Raw genomic sequence first — 6,000 nt, forward strand, 5'->3', positions numbered from 1 at the left:
TGGTAAATTTGAGGTGGACATTTAATTAAGGAAGCATTATACGAGCATGGAATGAGTGATTCTCTCTTCACAAACAACTAATCTTGATATGTAAAAATCTACTAGTAGAGGATTTTGAGCTAGTTGCATATTTCGTACACAAAGTTGGCTTCCTAGAGGCCTCAACACTTATTGCAGTAAAAGTGCTACTGTGTGTTCAAATTTTGGGAAGATAACATAGTTTTCATTCAAAACACTAAAGATAAAGTACCACAAGCTGCTCAAAATTCACATGTCGTGTTTGGACAACACACATGGGAACTCACAAAAGATAAAACAATTCTCTATTCAAGGTAACTCTAATAAGTTAATTCCATTGAAGCATTGCATTGGGAGGTTAGGATATGTGTCACCGCCAGTGTTGTCACCACTTCCATCTAGTTATACTTCGATACACTTGCCATGGGAATACAAATATAAGAGATTAACAAGTAGTATAGTCGGGGTTAGTGTTGAATTTGGTTGCAATTGGAATTTGGGACTAGACAGGAGCTTTGGAAGCCATTCTGGAGTTGCACCAGTCTCACAGTGATACGAACTACAACTTAGGATTGTATGTTACCCGAACATTCATTCTAAAATCCTTTACGATAGTAACATATCAGTACAGTGGTAATATAACGTGCTGAAAGTCTGTATTCAACTTCAAGGTCCAGTTTAGCTTGAAAGTTTTGAGCCTAACGATAGAAATAGCTGCAAAACAACTGGTCTTGAAATCAACTATGCAAATCAAAATAGGTGCAGTTTGCAAAAGTAAGCCTACAAGTAGAACATATGAAATAGGATTGGGTCCATCTCAGGCACATGAAAGGCTACATGACAAAGGATGTGGGATGAGACTTCCAACTCGATATTAGAATTGAAGTAAGGAGACTGTAGAATGATTATAATAATTCTCGTCAAAGCTTCAAAAAGAATTTCCTTTCATTAATTATGTGGACCTTCAGCTAGAGCTGCAAAACAAGATTGTTATGATAAGAAACAAATGCTATGATTTGGCTCAAGATCTCCTTGCAGAGAATATATTCAAAAATTTGCATAGGGAAGATATCAATCAACTGGATAGTAGTACTAAAAAAGAAGAGCAACCTTTGCATGATAATATGCAAAATACTAATAATGGCACAAGTTTACTAATAGGTAATTGGGAGACAAAAGTATCTTATGGAGCTGTTTACACTAGTCCTTCTAATGAGCATGTTGATGGCCCATGTAGAAGAGTTGACCAAACCGCCAACTTTGGCAACTCCCCATCTTGTTTAGACATGGAAAACACCAACATCTTATTTGGTGACATGGAAATTAACTTGGATAATTTTATGGTAATACTAGGCTGAAAATTATGTCAAATTTGAGGAGGAGCAAATGCACCACAATGTTGGTAGGATAGATGATCTAGCACACGTTGAGTTAGAGGGTATATCTAAAAATGTTGTTCCCCTAGGTGATGAAAAATCAGAAAATTCTATGGAGAATAGCCGACTTATGTTTGAAGGAGATGGTCAAAAACCATTATCACTCCTTGACTTATTGGATATGCTTTTGGTTAAAGAGGACAAGATTGTCCAAGTGTTGACAAGGATGGATGATTCTTCCAAATTGGTTGAGGATCTCATGCAGAATATTATGATAGAAGAGAGACATGGTAATGTATGTGGTGACACAAGTCCTCTCTTACATACTATTTTTGAAACTTTAAAAATGATAAAATATGAGTACTAGCAACTATTAATGGATAGAGATCTAGCAACAATATTTGGAAGGGACAAGGAGAGTGAGGTAGATGAGCTATGCCTTCAATTGAGCTTAACACATTATTCCATCCACAAAACTGAAAATCAAACAAGTGGGGCAGTCACTAATGAAGAAGATAACAGTGGTTCAAGGGCACAAGAAATCATGCAAATCATTGAAGAAATTCATAAAGTGGGTAGATGTGAAGGAAAACAATGTAATTCAATCACGTGTTCCCTGTTTGAGACCTTCTATGATGAGAAAGATTCTATGGATTAGCAAGTTGATGAATCTAGAAATTTTGATTACTATGACAGCAGTTGTACATCTTCACATAAGCACATGGTTAGTGATACAACAAGTGAGGATAATTCAAAGATTTCAATTAGTGGTGAACCATCCTTTTATAGATAATTTGACATAAGCGAGAGTACTTATGGTGGGGTAGGAAGTTTAGATTTATCCTTGGCATGCTCTAAGGGATTTTTCAACTTACCTAGAGATTTATCACCTAGCTCTTATAAGATGGCCACGAACTACTTGTTGATTGGTGATTTTTCTTGTTGGTATATTTTCACTATTAGTGACTTGCCTATGTATGTTGGTAATATATTTGTTGGTTCTATTTGGCTTTTAAGGGTCAATGAGTTATTTGCAGATTAGTGGGGAGATCACACATTACCCTACATTCCACATGAGGTGTCTACATTTTTTATTCAGTGGGATATTAAAGATAGTGTTAGCACTCATGATGTTGGTGATTCACATACCACTCATTCCTTTACCTAGGATCATGTTGATTGGGTAATCGGGAATCCAAGTGTTAATAGTATTTTACATCTATTGGATTATGCTATGTTGTTACATAGTCACATGACTATGATCTATGTGTTTCAGCCTTCTGACACATTAGAGTTCTAGAGTTTAGGATTACTTCATTTTCATTGGCGTGATATAGTGGTGGAGTTAGATTGGCCAGATCTATCATTGTCATCAGTACAATTATTGCAAAAGTGGTATAGTGGTAGAGATATTACAAGACCTGGTCAATGGTATCTCAAACAACACACAAGTTCTTACTTGGGATCTAAAGGGAGCATCTCTATGCATTTCCTTTTATCGGGGAGCTAGGAGGAGAGTTTGGTCATTATCATCTTGGGGTGGATATTGGTATATTGTCGAGCTCCCATCATCACTTGACAGTAGAGACTCACAGAGGCACTCCTAGAGTGAGGCATTCATTCTAACTGAGGGTATTGGTACACAGGGCAGCAACACATGGCATTTGATGTCCCTTAATGGTGAGCCTTGGGATCCTAGCATTCATTTATTTGGCATATTGATTCCTATTGTACCGTCTCACCATTCCAGATTTGGGAAGATGCATGTCGGGTTACATCGAGAGAGGAGTAGAATTTTGTTCTCAAGGTGAGTATGGGATCCTGACATTTAGTTTTTGTAGGTATGAGCGGATTGCTTGAAGGCAAGCAATCTTTGAGAAGGGAGGCTTTGTAATGTCCCCTTTTTCTAGAACATTATAATTTTGTGTTGCTAGCTCACTTCGCCTAGGTTTCGAGGGCAAAAAAGGTTCTTTGCAGGGTTTAGTTCAAGGTTTGGCCTAGACATTTCCATTTTTAGACCCATTAGAGCAATTTTGGCAAGTTGTTTAGATACTTACTATTTTTAGTAAGTAATAGAGCTCAATATTCTTGATATCCTAGTGTTGGTTTGGAAGCATCTCGCCAAGAGCTTTCCAACGAGCTATTGCATGTGCTTATCCGAGTTCGTTTGATCAGTTATTTTAATGCCTGATGATTAAATGGTTTACTGACTAAGTGACTATTGAAGTTCATTTAACTTGTCACTTTATTTTTAAAAAGTTATTATGTTCACTTAAGTGACTAAAGGAAAAAAAGGTTCTTTATCCCACATTGCTTAAAAGAGCATGCATCACATTGGGAAAAGTGATAAAGGTACAACAAGCTCCACATGGGAAGTTATGAAGATTATAATATTTAAAACAAATATTAATCTGGGAGTTGGAAACAGTTACTAGTTATCTCTTCGAGGATGTGATCCGATGGATATTTTCAGTGAAAATTGAAGTGTCTCATTTCTCTCCAAAATTTGCACCATGAGAAAGATCTCACTGTCCTGATTCCAACGCAACTTGAACGGACAAAAATGGAGTCTGAATGGAGAAGTTACGCTCAGTCAAAGTTTTGGTCAACAGGCAGACCAGAGGGCTAAATAAGAGGCAAAATCAGACCATCTCAAAAGTGGTCCATAATGGATTTCAAATCAAAGATTTTGTCGAGAGCTTCCCAATGACGTTGGTTTCATAAAAAACGGAGCTCATATGAAGAAGTTATGGCCATTTGAATTTTGGAGGCAAAATATAATAGTGATGACATCATCATGACATCATTCTGGCAATTCAAAAAAATAAAGATATAAAATATAAAAGCCTACCACTCCTCCCATTTAAAAACCTTAATTTAAGGCCTACATGAGAAAAAGCAAGTGGGGTCTTAATTTAAAACGAAACAAATTTACCCCTATTTAAATGGGATAAAAGCCCTTTAATATTTAAAAATACATGTGGTTGGGAGATCCTCTTTTTAAGGGGAATGTAAACATTATTTTTAAAGAAAAAAATAAATTCTCAACCTATTCACCCCCTATAATTAAGGATTAAATCCTTAACAAAATCAAGCCCGTTTATATTCAAAGGTGAATTATTCATATCTCCTAATAAATCCTGAAATGGATTATGGAATAAAATTACAAGAGGCCATTCGTGAAGATTTTATGCAAAATTGGATGGATTATTTTAACGGGAGAATATTCCTATGTAAATAAGGGGGAATTTTCAAATCATATTTTCTATGTAAATGGGATATTGGGAGATTTTGAAAATCAATTGGTTATGAACCAATTTGAGTAATTTTTATGTATAAAAGGGGGGTATTAGGCCTTTTGGAAAGGCATTCAGGTGGTGAGAACATGAGAATGTTTAAGAGATTTTTGAAGACTATTCTGCACGTCGAGGGCATGCTATGCTGATGTGTTTAAGGGAATAAGTCTTGGTGCATTTGTAATTGATTTTGGAGAATAATCAGATCGGTCGTACTCTATTGGAGCCGACTCGGAGACGTAGTCACATTTGTGGCGAACTCCGAAATCAAACTTTGTTTGCACTCTCTATCTTCTTCTCTCTCAATTCTGTTTATTTCACCTTAAATTCTTAAGTTTTGATGTATAATTTCATTTATGTATGCATGTAATAAGACTTCCACTAAAATTTGATTTTATTTAAGCATTCAATACTGCAATTAGTCTAGATCCGTTCTTCAGATCAAGTGGTATCAGAGCCCAGTTGACTATTATTGCAGTTGTTTTCTTGAATGCTAACAAGATCCAGGATTCAGAAGGGTGAAGGCAAGCTTGAAGAATTTAATCCTGAGATCGGGAAGCGAAGAACATTTTCGAGGATGTCTATTTCTGGAATGGAGGTTCCTGATGAGATCAGTGAGCAAGAATTTCGAAGAGCATTCCTCGAGATGAAGGCTAAGATGGACATTCTTTTTCAGGAGAGACAAGAGCGAAAAGAATGTGAAGACAAGAAAGGGAAACATCATGGAGATTGTGATATGAAACCAGATCCACCCTCTTCTTCTTCTCCTCCCTCTTCTCCTTCTTCTCCATCTTCTCCTCATTCTACTTCTTCTAATCCTTTCAAGAGTGGGTATAAGCCTAAGATCAAACTGGATGTAAAATTTGACTTGCCTAAGTATTGTGGTGAACTTAATGCTGAAAAATTGGATGATTGGATTCAGCAAGTAGAAGTCTACTGTAGAGTCCAGAACCTATTAGATGATGTTTATAGGATTTAATTAGCTACTCTTCGGTTAGGAGGTATAGCTTTAACTTGGTGGGAGAGTAAGACTAAGGCAGAAGTTTCATGACATGGTAAAGTCAGTTTAACTTGGGCAGAGTTTGTTAATGCTCTTAAGAAGCAGTTTTATCCCCGAGGACATATGCAGCAGTTAATGATGGACTGGCAAATGTTTAGGCAAGGGAAAGGTCAAACTATCCAAGAGTACACCCATGAATTTAGGAAAAGGGCTATTGCTTTGAATGTTCCTTTGTACACCCAGGATACTTTGTTAAAGTACATAGGAGGTTTTCATTCCTACCTTAGACATTCTATTTTGGTATTAAACC

The sequence above is a fragment of the Cupressus sempervirens genome, chromosome 8 (genome assembly GCF_028749045.1).
Source record: "Cupressus sempervirens isolate cs-2001-9-10 chromosome 8, ASM2874904v1, whole genome shotgun sequence".
Lineage (NCBI taxonomy): Eukaryota > Viridiplantae > Streptophyta > Pinopsida > Cupressales > Cupressaceae > Cupressus > Cupressus sempervirens.